Here is a 14,308-nt window from a genome sequence, read left to right as displayed (position 1 = left end):
AAAATACATCATCCTTTCTGGGTAAAAACCCTCAGGAAAGTAGGGATAGAAAGAACATACCTCAAGATCATAAAGGCCATATATAAAAGACCCACAACTAATATCATCCTCAATGGGGAAAAACTGAGAACATCCCCCCCTAAGGTCAGGAACATGGCAGGGAAGTCCACTCTCACCACTGTTACTCAATATAGTGTTGGAAGCCCTAGCCTTAGCAATCAGACAACACAAAGAAATAAAAGGCATCCAAATTGGCAAGGAGAAAGTCAAACTTTCACTCTTCACAGATGACATGATACTCTATATGGAAAACCCAAAAGATTCACCAAAAAACTGCTAGAACTGATCCATGAATTCGGCAAAGTCGCAGGATATAAAATCAATGTACAGAAACCAGTTGCATTTCTATACACCAATAATGAAGCAGCAGAAAGAGAAATCAAGGAATTGATCCCTTTTACAACTGCACCAAAACCCATAAAATACATAGGAATAAACTTTCAACCAAGAGATGAAAGATCTATACACTGAAAACTACAGAAAGCTTATGAAAGAAATTGAAGACACACAAAAATGGAAAAACATTCCATGTTCATGGGTTAGAAGAACCAAATATGGTTAAAATGTTGACACCGCCCAAAGCAATCTACATATTCAATATAGTCCCTATCAAAATAATACCAGCATTCTTCACAGAGCTAGAGCAAACAATTCCAAAACTTGTATGGAATCAGAAAAGACCCCAAATAGCCAAAGTAATGTTGGAAAAGAAAACCAAAGCTGAAAGCATCACAATTCCAGACTTCAAGCTATGTTATGAAGTGGTAATCATCAAGACAGTATGGTACTGGCACAAAAACAGACACATAGATCAATGGAACAGAATAGAGAACCCAGAAATGGACCCACAAACGTATGGCCAACTAATCTTTCACAAAGCAGACAGAATATCCAATACAAAAAAGACAGTTTCTTCAGCAAATGGTATTGGGATAACTGGACAGAAACATGCAGAAGGATGAACTTGGACCACTTTCCTACACCATACACAAAAATAAACTCAAAGTGGAGGAAAGACCTAAATGTAAGACAGGAAACCATCAAAATCCTAAAGGAGAGAACAGGCAACAACCTCTTTGACCTCGACTGCAGCAACTTCTTGACATGTCTCCAGAGGCAAGGGAAACAAAAGCAAAAATGAACTATTGGGACCTCATCATCTCAAGATAAAAAGGTTTGCACAGTGAAGGAAACAATCAGCAAAACTAAAAGGCAACTGACGGAATAGAAAAAGATATTTTCAAATGAAATATCAGATAAAGGGTTAGTATCCAAAATCTATAAAGATCTTATCAAACTCAACTCCCAAAAAACAATCCAGTGAAGAAATGGGCAGAAGACGTGAATAGACACTTTTCCAAAGAAGACATCCAGATTGCTAACAGACACATGAAAAGATGCTCAACATCACTCATCATCAGGGAAATACAAATCAAACCATAATGAGATACCACCTCACACCTGTCAGAATGGCTAACATTAACAACTCAGGCAACAACAGATGTTGGCGAGGATGTGGAGAAAGAGAAACCCTTTTTGCATTTCTGGTGGGAATGAAAACTGGTTCACCCACCCTGGAAAAATGTAGAGGTTCCTCAAAAAATTAAAAATTGAGCCACTCTACAACCCAGCAATTGCACTACTAGGTATTTATCCAAAGGATACAAAAAGTCTGATTCGAAGGGGCACATGCACCCCAATGTTTATAGCAGCACTACTGACAATAGCCAAAGTACGGAAAGAGCCCAAATGTCCATCGACTGATAAATGGATAAAGAAGATGTGGTATACACATACAATGGAATAATACTCGGTGATCAAAAAGAATGAACTCTTGACATTTGCAACAACATGGATGCAACTAGAGTGTATTACGCTAAGTGAAATAAGTCAGTCAGAGAAAGACAAATATATGATTTCACTCATAGGTGGACTTTAAGAAACAAACAGATGAACATAGGGGAAGGGAAGCAAAAATAAGATAAAAACAGAGAGGGAGACAGACCACGAGAGATTCTTAAAGACAGAGAACAAACTGAGGGTTGCTGGTGGGGTGTTGGGTGGGGGGTACGGGCTCAATGAGTGATGGGCATTAAGGAGGGCACTTGCTGGGATGAGCACTGGGTGCTACATGTAAGCGATGAATCACTAAATTCTATTTCTGAAATAATTATTATACACTATGTATAATCCAACTAACTTGAATTTAAATTTTAAAAATAATAAAAATAAAAGGTTATTGGACTGGAAGTGTAAACACTGGTTTCTAACACTTACTAACATGATCTTTCTCCCTGAGCCTTAGTTTAGGCTTCTTGAAAATAGATGAATTTATGTCACCATCTGTTCTAGCTCTGGAGTACAAAGTAAGAAATCTGTTGTCCTAAATTACATAGTGATTGTTTGCCTCACCTTTGCATTTCTTCTCCTGCCCTGCCACACATTCTTACTCTTTTAAATAGGATTTAAATTCCCTTCCCATGCAATTTCTTTTTAAAGGTATTGGGATGACTTAAAGTTCATGCAGGTTTCAATTTATTAAATTATTTTTTTGCAAGTTAACAAAGGATATCAGTGTTTCCTTGGAACAGTGTACAATGCATTATTAAAGTCACAACGAATATCAGATACTTCTTAATGCAACATGTTTTATTTTAAAACTAAGTGATTATTTAAAGACTGCATGCTTTTCACTGCAAAAACACACTGAAATCAAACCAAGGGTAGACTGTGTTTTTACATCGTCTGTTTGTTTTTTATGAAATATGCATAAATTCTTTAGGTAAATATACCTTCTGAAAAGGCAACTTTGTAGCCTGTTCTGCATGTTCTAGATGTGTTGCTTGGAATTTAAATAAATATCCCAAATACAAGAATATATGTTTGCTTTGGACGATATTGATTCTCTTGGCCAGCTCCTTCTTTGAGCTAGAATCAACATTCCTGGGTACTAGCATCCCCTCAATGTCCCAAATGCCAGTAACAGCCTTGTGTACTGTGTAAAGAAAGATGATTCTTCAGGGAAGGAAGGCTTAGAAATATGGTACAAATAAATGCCAGGAGTAGCAAATTAGTGCAGTTCTTCCAAACCCCTAACTTACAAAGGCTGAATTTACTTCTATAAAAATGTGCTTCCCTAATCCAGTCTCCAGACTAGAAACCCTACTCATTAAAATCTAATATACAAATGTTTGCTCAGAAGAATTTAGGATTATCAGTCAACAGGAATTCAATCTAATTCTGATATTTAAATAAAAGCATCTTTTCTTTGGTCTAAACTATTCTTGGGAGGTGGCAGGTGGACGAAGGTGGGACAAGAATAAACCTTGTTTTGAGAAGGAGCCCATAATATTCTCAAGGAGTCCATGGCACAAAAATGGTTAAGACCTTCTGTCCAAAAGAAACTTTTATTTATTTATTTATTTATTTATTTATTTATTTATTTATTTATTTATTTTTCCACTAAGGGAATATCAGCTTTATTTTGTAACTTTTAGAATGTGGAGCTTTACAAGGTACAGATACTAAGGTTCTGGTAGTGTTCTGTTTTTTTTTTTTTTTTAATTTTTTTTTTAACGTTTATTTTTTTGAGACAGAGAGAGACAGAGCATGAACAGGGGAGGGTCAGAGAGGGAGACACAGAATCTGAAACAGGCTCCAGTCTCCGAGTCGGCACAGAGCCTGACGCGGGGCTCGAACTCACAGACCGTGAGATCATGACCCGAGCTGAAGTCGGACACTCAACCGACTGAGCCACCCAGGTGCCCCATGTAGTGTTCTATTTCTTAAGCTGACCGCTGAGGGTCCTGGTGTTCACTGTATTATTATTCTTCATACCTTGTGCAGGTCACTGTTTAGTCAATATTTAATATATAATTAAAACTTTAAAAAAGCATAATTTTTGGCTGGGTGCTCATTAACCCTGGCCCAGTTAATCCTGCCACTGATCACTCCCTCATCTGACCATGTCATTCTGTTCCAATCATGCAAAGAGCCAGTGATAACTAATGTCACTTAACATTAGGAAATGACAGCCTGGAAAATTAAAAGAAGAAAAAAAAGTCAGGCAAAATAAGATGTTTCTTAGTTTCTAATAAGAGGGAAAAGGATAGAAATAAAACATATGTACATAGCTATAGAAAATGAACCTTTATTGATTTTCAACTACCAAGCTAAATTACTTGAATGCTGTTAGTACCCACAGAATAATAAGGAAAGACGCAATCAGCAGAGACCAGGCCCTGAGCCACTTAGGGGCTCCTCCTTCACCCTCTGCCCTTAGCCCAAAGATGGCCCTGCTTGTCTTACAAGTAGGAGGCCTTTCTGTGGGTTGCCTAGCAAAACACTTAACTGAGAAAAAAAAAAAAAAAAAAAAAAAGAATATTCATTCATTTAAAACCACTTATTGTATGCCTTTCCAATATATGTATTACTCAAATTTGAGAAATAATCTTTAAAAAAAGTGTTTTTTTAATAGCACACCGAAATATTTGTGGTGGTGGTCTTTGGATTGGGGCAATTTTACCATCATGAACACATGTTGCTTGACAATACGAAACAAAATTCAAACTAAAACACACAAAAACCCCCATGAAATGATGACCCAAAACCCCTTCCTTGCCTAAGCTCAGTACAGAAATCTGTTTTTTCACTTTACTAGGTGACATAGTGTCTCAGAAAACAGATTTAAAAGGATAACTTTGAAATCTATAGGAAGTGAGTACTAAATAGTGCTAGAACACGGCACTACCTGGAAACCACTCTGATTGCAGGTAAAATAAAGGGTGTCCGGAGTACAGTTCTGAACTTCTTTGACCTTAGAAAGGTAAACCCTGAAAGGAAGACAACTCATTTTAATGGGAGAAAGGGGCAAAGAAACAATTGAGAGATTTGAAAATAGATCTTTTCTTGATACAGAAGGGTCTAAAGTTATGCTTAGAGACAGAATATGGAGAGAAGCAGGGAACAGAGTTGGATGTACAAAAAGAAGGAACATGCGTAGTTAATCGAATTCACATCTTAGAAAAAAGCAGCCATGAGAAGTGACAAGTGTGAAAGCCCAGACATAATCCACTTGGACTTCCATAAGGTTTGAGATACAGTATCACATAAGAATTCATAAATATAATTACTGCTGCTGTTGAAATGCTAGCACACTGAGAACTCTTTGTTAAGAGTAGAGAACAAAAGGATGTTGATTTGGCAGGAATCACAGAAAAAAACATCTACATTAGTTTTGGTTATTTGGCATATCTGTAGCTGTAAAAATAAAAATACTCCCATAAATGAACTGAGACCCACATAAAGAGAGCTTGCAATTAAAAAGAACGGCCAAAAAAAAAAAAAAAAAAAAAAAAGCAAATGATTTCTCTTGAGGCTAAAATTAAAAAAAAAAAAAAACAACACCATGTGAAGGCTCAAAAGAAAACAGTTGCATAAGAATAGATATATACATCAGTGAAACAGAATAAAATTTAGAAAGAGACCCACATATACACAGTAAATTGATTTCTGATAAAGGCACTAAAGTCATTCAAGGAGGGTAAGGCTAGTTTTCTCAATAAATGGGGCTGAAACAACGAAGTATTCACAAGAAAAAATATGAACCTTAATCTGTAGTTCATAAAAATTAACTCAAAATGGATCAGAGCCCCAAAGAAAAGCTAAAAAAAATCCAGAAAATTTCTAAAACAAAAAAGCACTAACCGTAATGAAAAAAATTGACAAACTGAACTTTATTAAAATTGAAATTCCTACTGTTAAAATATATGGTTAAGAAAATGAAGAAGCAATGTACAGACTGGGAGAAAATATTTTCAATACATGTATATGACAAAGGACTTATACCCAGAATATACAAAGAACTCTTAACTCCATAAGTCAACCCATTTTAAAAAATGGACATAAGATTTGGACTTCACAAAAGAAAACATGAATGGCCAGTAAACCCATGAAAAGATGCTCAATACTGTTAATCAGGAGGCACATGGAAATTACGATGGTCATGAGCTACCACTTTTATACCCACTGGAATGGCTAAAGGCATAAAGACTGACAATCCTAAGTAATGGTGAGGATGTAGAACAATGGGAACGCTCACCCTAATGGGATTGCAGAACAGTATAACCACTTTGGAAAAAAGACTGGCAGTTTCTTCTAAAGTTTCCAGAAGATCCAGCAACTCTACTCCTGGGTATTTACCCAAGGGAAACAGAAACATATGTCTACACAAAACTTATACATAAATGTTAATATCAACTTCATTCATAATAGACCCAAACTGGATACAAACCAAATGCTCATCAGCAGGTGAATGGATAAACCAGTTGGGTATAGTCATATGATAGAATACTAAGCAGCAAAAATGGAACAAATTACTAACATATGTAACAGTATGGATAAATTTCAAAACACATGTGGAGTAAAAGAAGGAGTCAAAGAATATAAATTTATATTCATTTATATGAAAACTCAGAAAAGGAAAATACAATTTATAATGATAAAGGATAGATCAGTGGTTGTCTAGAGCCAGGGATGGAGGGGCACTGACTGCAAAGGGGCATGAGGGAACTTTTTGAGGGCGAAGGCAATGTTCTATATGTTGATTGTGGTGGTTGTTACATGGATGTATGCATACGTCAAACTATGCAAACTACACAAACTAAGCAAACTACAAACTATGCAAACTATGTATGCAAACTCATCAAACTACACTTTACACAGGTATGGTTTACTGCATATAAATTAGACCTTAATGTCATTGTCTTTCAAAATTGCTTTTGTTGGAGAATTCATCTCTTTAAAACAAGTAGCAGTGTGCAGCACATAGGGAGGGGTTTGATAAGTATCTGTTGAACTTTTTAAATCTGTCTATAAAGGAAAGGAAATTCCTAAAAATATGTAAGGACTCTGATAGGGGTTTCTTCTAGGAACAGCCTACAGCAGGGGTCAGCAAACTATAGCCTGTCTGGCCCAGCACCTACCTGTATGGCCCATAAGCTAAGAATTTGGTATTTCTAAATGGTTGAAAATAACCAAAGAAAAAATAGTATTTTGTGACACATAAACATTTTAGGAAATTTCATTTCCAGTGTCCATAGGCAAAGTTTTGCTGGGACACCAGCCACACTCATTTATTTACATATTGTCTGTGGCTGCTGTTGTGCTGTTCTAGCAGAGTTGAGTACTTGTGACAGAGACCGCATGGCCTCCAAGTCCTAAAATGTTGACTCTCTAGCCCTTTTCAGAAAAAGTTTGCTGACCCCTGCCCTCGAGTGTAGGAGCTCTTTCTGTCATCCTCTGCTAATAAATAATGAAATTACCAGGTTAAATTCTTGGTCCTTTTACTTTGTGATAGAATAGACAGAACAAAGACTTTGAAGTAACACAGATCTAAATTCAAATTTTATCTACTACTTAACTACTTCTGTTACTCTGCATAATTTTTTTTTTTTAATGTTTATTTATTTTTGAGAGAGAGGGAGACGGAGAATGAGCAGGGGAGGAACAGAGAGAGGGGGAGACACAGAATCCAAAACAGGCTCCAGGCTCTGAGCTGTCAGCACAGAGCCCTACTATGTCGGGCTGGAACCCATGGACCGTGAGATCATGACCTGAACTGAAGTTGGACGCTTAGCCAACGGAGCCACCCAGGCTCCCTGACTCTGCATAAGTTTTTTAAACTTTCAGTCTCTCTGATTTGTCACTTGGAAAGTAGAGAAGACTGCATATCTCAGAGGGCTGCTAAAAGTATTATGTGAAATAATTTCAATGAAAAGTGTTGTCTGGGGCACCTGGGTGCCTCCAGTCGGTTGAGCAGTCAGCTCTTGGTTTCAGCTCAGGTCACGATCTCATAGCTCGTGGGATTGGGCCCCATGTTGGGCTCTGTGCTGACAGTGTGGAGCCTGCTTGGTATTCTCCCTCTCTGCCCCTCCCTTACTCATGGGCTCACACCCTCTCTCCCTCTTAAAATAAATAAATAAACATTAAGAAAAAATGGTGTCTGGCTAGGGCACCTGGGTGGCTCACTTGGTTAAGCATCTGACTCTTGATCTCAGCTCAGATCCTGATCTCAGAGTTGTGAGTTCAAGCCCCACATTGGGCTCCGAACAGGACGTGAAGCCTACCTAAAAAAAAAAAAAAAAAAAAAAAAAAAAAAAAAAAAAAGTCATCTGGCACTTAATAGACACTTAATAAATATTAGTTCATATTCTTCTTGTAAATAGGGTATCTAAGAACAGTAGCGAGTAGAAACAGAGGCAAGGAGAAAAAGAATGATCCTGATCACTCACCAAACAGTTTTTGAATTAGAAGCCACAAAGCTATTGTTTCTTCCTTTGCCCCAGTTCTTATTCTGGCACAAGTTAGTTATCAAACTTCATTTACTTTCTTTTTTAGTTGTATATGCCTTTATCTATACTTAATATAAATGTAATAATATATTATGTATTCTTTTTGTGTCTGGCATCTTCTGCTCAAGCGGTTAGCAACCATGTCAAGTATTTTCCCAAATATCCAAAGTATGCTCAATGCATCTTGAATCCAATTTAACGAATATTTATTGGTACCTAACATAGAAAACACTGTGATAAGCTTTCTGGGTTACTCAGAAAAGAATATGACATAGTTATTGCTTTCAGTGAGATCAGAATCAAAAAGAAACATGACTGGAATGCCTAAAATAATCTAAGAATTATATAAAGCTGAATGTATTTGATAATTATTTACTGCATTAGCGGCTGGTGCTGAGTCTATGATGATGAATAAAATAATCCCTGATCTTTTTGTCTATGTACAGGTACAACCCTGTTTGAAAGGAATGTCAATTATTCAGCTAAAAACCAAACCAAACCAAACCAAACCAAACCAAACCAAACCAAACCAAACCAAAACAAAACATGATCCCTGGATAAGACTGAACGATGGACACCCTCTGGGGGAAAAAATGGAAGGGACCTTAGAGGAGCCGGAAGGTAATACCAGTCGAGAACCTAAAACAGGTTCTCCAAGGAGCACCTGAGTGGCTCAGTCGGTTAAGCACCCAGCTCTTGATCTCAGCTCAGGTAATGATCTCATGGTTTGTGAGACAGAGCCCCGTGTTGGGCTCTGTGCTGGCAGTGCAGAATCTGCTTGGGATTCTCTCTCTCTGGCCCTCCCTCACTCCTGCATGCTCTCTCTCTTTCACAAAATAAATGAATAAAACTTAAAAAAAAAAAAAAAAAAGGTTCTCCAGAGCACCCCCAGGAACAGATGATTCATAGAACTTGACTATTAACCCAAGATTCTCAGAACAGAGATGATCATACAAGTAGACAGCTTCCACACAAGACTATCAAAATAATAGTTCCAGTTATAGATGACAGAATGGCTTTGGACTTTCTTTTGGCCAACTGAAACCATTACTAACACTCATGTTCTTTATACCTGACCCACATTACAGGTGGAATACAGCAATCTATATCTAAGCTGAAAGAAAAGGCAGTCTGGCCACCTAGGGAATGCCTAAGACTTGTTTTCTTGGTCATACCTGAAAAACCTTAGGTTATGCGAGTGAAATATATACTAGTCCCTCCCAATACTTCTAATTATTCTTGTTTGCCTCAGAGTCATTTGATGTTTATTGTCTAGCACCTCAAATTCTTCTACAGTTACTGTCCTGGCAGATGTTTCAATAAATGCTTCAAAGAAATAAATGAAATCATGCTGATTGATACAAACTGAAAATCAGACCTTCACAAATGAAACCCCATCTTCAAGAAGAATCAACAACAGAGGGGAAGGTCTGGACAATCCTTAATGATCTCCTGGAGCTTTGACTGAGTTAAGAACAATGGGGACTGAGAATTTCGAAAGTTCCCACATTCCCGGGAAAACACTGATGATTCTTTCACCATGTAACAAAAAGCCGACAGAAGTGGTTTTGAATTCATTCAATCAATAAACAACTTACATTCTTGAACACACTTTAAAACCCAGCCAATCAATGACAGTCCTTGCTTCCGAAGTAGCCAATTAGGAACAAATTCAGTCCAATAAGTATACGGCTTGGGGCCAACCAAACAACACTACTCACACCCCAGTAACCGTACTTCTCCACCTGGCATCAGCCCACTTGTGCTTTTGAACCCTCAACTCCCAAACCCTAAACCCTATGGAAGAATGGCAGTTTGCTGGCCTAAAGAGATTTTGCCTGCTCCCAGTGTAACTACTTCACAACAGGGAGCAGTAAATTCAACTGTCTCTTAATTTTAGATACGGAATGATGGTCTCATCCTCCTTTGACATTGTTTAACATTCCTTTCAATAAGTACAACTAGAGCTGACAGAGACATTTAGCTTTAAAATTTTTTTTTTAAAGTGGCATGGCACTAAACATTTTTTTTTAAATAAGCTAAACATTTTAAATGATAAAATCAGGTCAGGTCAGAATTTTTACAGTGACTATTCTGGAATCACAATTAACCAGGACTTTATTCTGGCAAATTTGAGTAATGGTTTTTATATTTTTCAATTAAGTGCTTTCCCATAGCTGTGTTATAAGATTTTTTTTTTTTTTTTTTTTTTGTCGGTGATGGATGAGTGCTCTAAGTCACGTCTGCAGTCTCAGCAGGATTCAGAGCACGGGTGGTTACATCCTCACCAGAACACTAGAAAAAGACAGCTCAGCGTCTCTGGCCCTACCTTCGTCTTCATCAGGGTCGACAAGCCTGAAGAGAACTCCCCTTCTCAATGCCTCACTACCCAAGGGATCCAGCGTGCTATGTCTCCGATGAGGCAGGCTATCGTTTCATCTTCTGTGGCTGTCTGGCCTGGAGCCCGAGCATACTTGTCTAGAGAATTAATCCTAAAAAGGGATTTGGGAAATTGTCTCCATCTTAAGACCCTACAACCTAAGCTACAATAGCATCATCACACTATCGTATCACAAAAAATACAATCAAAACAAGGTGAAAAGGGAATCTCAAAAATTCACCTGTTTCAACTGTCTACCTTAAGGTAACATATTCATCAACTTGCAGAGCTAAAGTAGGTGTTTTTAGAACAAGAGAAGAAAATTCCTGCAACTGTTGACCCTCTCCTCACATTTCCTTACCATTCTCTTCATACTTTTCCTTCAACCCAAACAGACACCAATGAGGAAACAGAGACAGAATGCAGAAAGAATAAAGAGATCCTTACTTCCCATTTGAAATCTGGTGGATTTAAATCTTGAGGAGTGAGAAAAGAATGGGAATGAGGTCAGGCAACCTGTTACAATCCCCTAATTGCTCAGATCCTTCCTTTGTGATGCCATCTGGGAATAGGATTTGAGTTAGTGTTGTAATTAAAAAAAAAAAAAAAAAAAAAAAAATATATATATATATATAACCTATATATATATAACCAATATATATATATATATAACCTATATATATATATATATATATAACCACACCATTTAATAAGGCCTACTATGTGCCACACATTTAAACATTATTACTACTATACAATGAGGAGTCATTATCCTCATCTTGCAGGCAAGAACAATGAGACCCCTAAGGAATTAAGCAACTTGCCTAGGGCTGAGCCAATTAACTCTCAGTTATTGGGTAGTTATCCTGGGATTCCAGTTATGGGCAGGTTGCCACCACATGGCTACATTCTTCCTTACTGAGAAGAATGACTCCAAGCAATTAGTGGGGTATCAGAATCATGGTAGGGACTCTTGATGCTAGATTCCATAGGTCTTGGTCCTGTCACTGATCCCCTAAGAGATTCATTACTCCAGTAATCCACAGCTACTAGTGATGATGGTAATAAAATAGTAAAACCGTAATAGCACCTTTCATAGATTATCTCGTTTCATCCTTATAACAACAGCCAACAAGGTGGGTCTATTCTTAGCCACTTTTTATAGATGGGAAAACACAGTCCCTGAGAGGTTACCGTGCTTAAGCTGACACAGGTACAGGTGGTGAATACCAGAGCCCAAGCCCTTACATACCATGCTCCCTGCATCGGATGAATGAAATGTTATCAGATCTCCCAAGTTTGCTGCAAGGGGAACAAATTTTGAAAATCATCATTTTGTAAAACAAAATAAACTCGTCAGTCCGGTCTTCAAGATCCTTCACGATCTTGCCACAATCTGTTAATTTTCAACCTTATTTTCCATCACTTCTTTACATAAGCCCCTATGCTCCATAAATTTTCTTACTATTTTCTGTAAATGCCCTGACTTTTCTCATTTACCTAATGCTATTTCCTTTTGCTGAAATGGCATTTTCTATGGATTCCACAAAACAAAATTTTATCCATTATAAATCTTCCTCCCCATGGAGGGAAAAACTCCCACTACTGAACTCCCATAGTGCTCTGTGCTTCTCTCAGGACATTTGTTTTCTTGACTGGATTCCTACCTGACTTCAGTAGACAAAGATTCTATGTAAACTCTGTGCAATGAAGGCCCTTCTGAGGCAAAATGCCAGGCTGGAAGGAATATGAGGATGGAACAAAATAGAGACAAAAGGCAGCTTTAAGTCTTCAGAAACTGCCATCCTAAGAACCATGTACCTCTAAGAGCACAACAAAGTGTCAAACTTATTCTTGTAAAACATAGTGGTTAGGAGTACAGACTATAGACTCCATCTTGCTGTGTGGCCTCGGAGAAGTCAGTCAACTTCTATGTCATCTGCCTCATCTGTGAATGGGAACAGCATAACATAGGTCACGGAGTTGTAGAGAGTACTCAGCAAGTTCATATATGTAAGGTGCCTAACAGTGAATGGCTTATAATAAATGCCATACACTGTTTGCTATCACCATTTTTGAAACTCTTATATATATTGAAAAAGTGACTGAGATTACCAAATCCCAAGAAAGGAACTGTCAGAGATGGGAAACTTTCAGAATATATAATTTAGGTGATGAGGTGATGAACTGGCCTATATATATATATATATATATATATATATATATATATATATACACCCACACACACCATTACGCTCTTCCTCTCAAAAAATCCAGAAGAAATATAACTGAACACTATAATATAAGCCAAATTATGGCAGAAAGAAGTGCCAGATTTCCAGGTTAAAAAAAAAAAAAAAAAGACCCATTAAAAATAAGCTATTTTTTGAAAAAAAAAGTTAGCAGACTTGGAATACAATTTTTCAAGAAAACAACATTTTTTGTATTGCTTTGGTTCTCTGGCTAACCCATAAAAGCCAATTTAACTTAATATTACTTTAGCAGCAATTATTGATTTCCATATTAATAGACTATTGCAGTTAGCAGATTATTTTAATATTAGCATATACATTACTAAATATATACAACAATGCTTTGTAACAAATCATCTTTCCTGTAGAAGTGGGAATTCACAAAATCAAACATCATGAATGCAGGAGGGGGTCTGAGTGATAGCTAGGGTCACTATGCTTCCTCATTTGCCCAGAAGTGATGGTCATTCTAATTATCAATAGCTCCCTTTCACTCTCCAAAGTGTCCTAGTTTGGACTAAAATTAAATGGTTACCTTAGTGTTAGTATCTTCACTGTAATGTTACAAGTGAAAAAACTAAGCCACACAGCAGTGCTGTGACTTAGCTAAAGTCACAATACAGGAAGGGGCCAGAAATACTTACTCCAGGGAGCCCGGGGGTCTCAGTTGGTTAAGTGTCCCATCCGACTCTTGGTTTCGGCTCAGGTCGTGGTCTCACAGTTCTTGAGTTCAAGCCCTGCACTGGGCTCTGCGCTGACAGTACGGAGCCGGCTTGGGATTCTCTCCCTCTCTCTGACCCTCCCCCCGCAACATAAAATAAACAAACTTAGAAAAAAAGAAAGAAATACTTATTCCTAGTCCAGGAGTCTTCCCGTCACAACGCACGCACTTATCAGTAGCAGGATAATGGTGATGACTGTGACGGGCAGGATTTGGGGTGTCAACAGTGCACATGCCATAAGCCTACGTGAATGAGGCTCTCCCCATCCCAGAGGGACTTTACAGCATCAGGGGCTGAGGATGGAGAGGTTTCGAGATCTTTGCTTGTGTGCCCTAAGCTTGGCTTCTTGCCCTTTTCACTGTACCCCTTGTGGCTTCTCATCTCCCCACCCCTGCTACTGAGATGGGAGAGATTATGGGGGAACAAGGAATTTAGTTTTGGACATTTCACGTTTGAGAGATCTTTCAACATATAACTGGAGATGTAGAAAAGGAGTCCAGACTAGAGACGTCAATATGAGAGCAAGCAATGCAAGGATGCTAT

The 14,308-nt window shown here is 37.8% G+C and overlaps 1 protein-coding gene across 5 annotated transcripts in view; it reads right to left on the bottom strand.

Annotated features, from left to right (window-relative positions):
- The window catches only part of SLC41A2 (solute carrier family 41 member 2), a 125,749-nt gene that overhangs the window by 15,905 nt on the left and 95,536 nt on the right, over positions 1–14,308 (bottom strand). The gene's annotated exons all lie outside the window — the stretch shown is intronic.

The sequence above is a fragment of the Neofelis nebulosa genome, chromosome 8 (assembly GCF_028018385.1).
Source record: "Neofelis nebulosa isolate mNeoNeb1 chromosome 8, mNeoNeb1.pri, whole genome shotgun sequence".
Taxonomy (NCBI): domain Eukaryota; kingdom Metazoa; phylum Chordata; class Mammalia; order Carnivora; family Felidae; genus Neofelis; species Neofelis nebulosa.
This window is presented reverse-complemented; position numbering and strand designations above follow the sequence as displayed.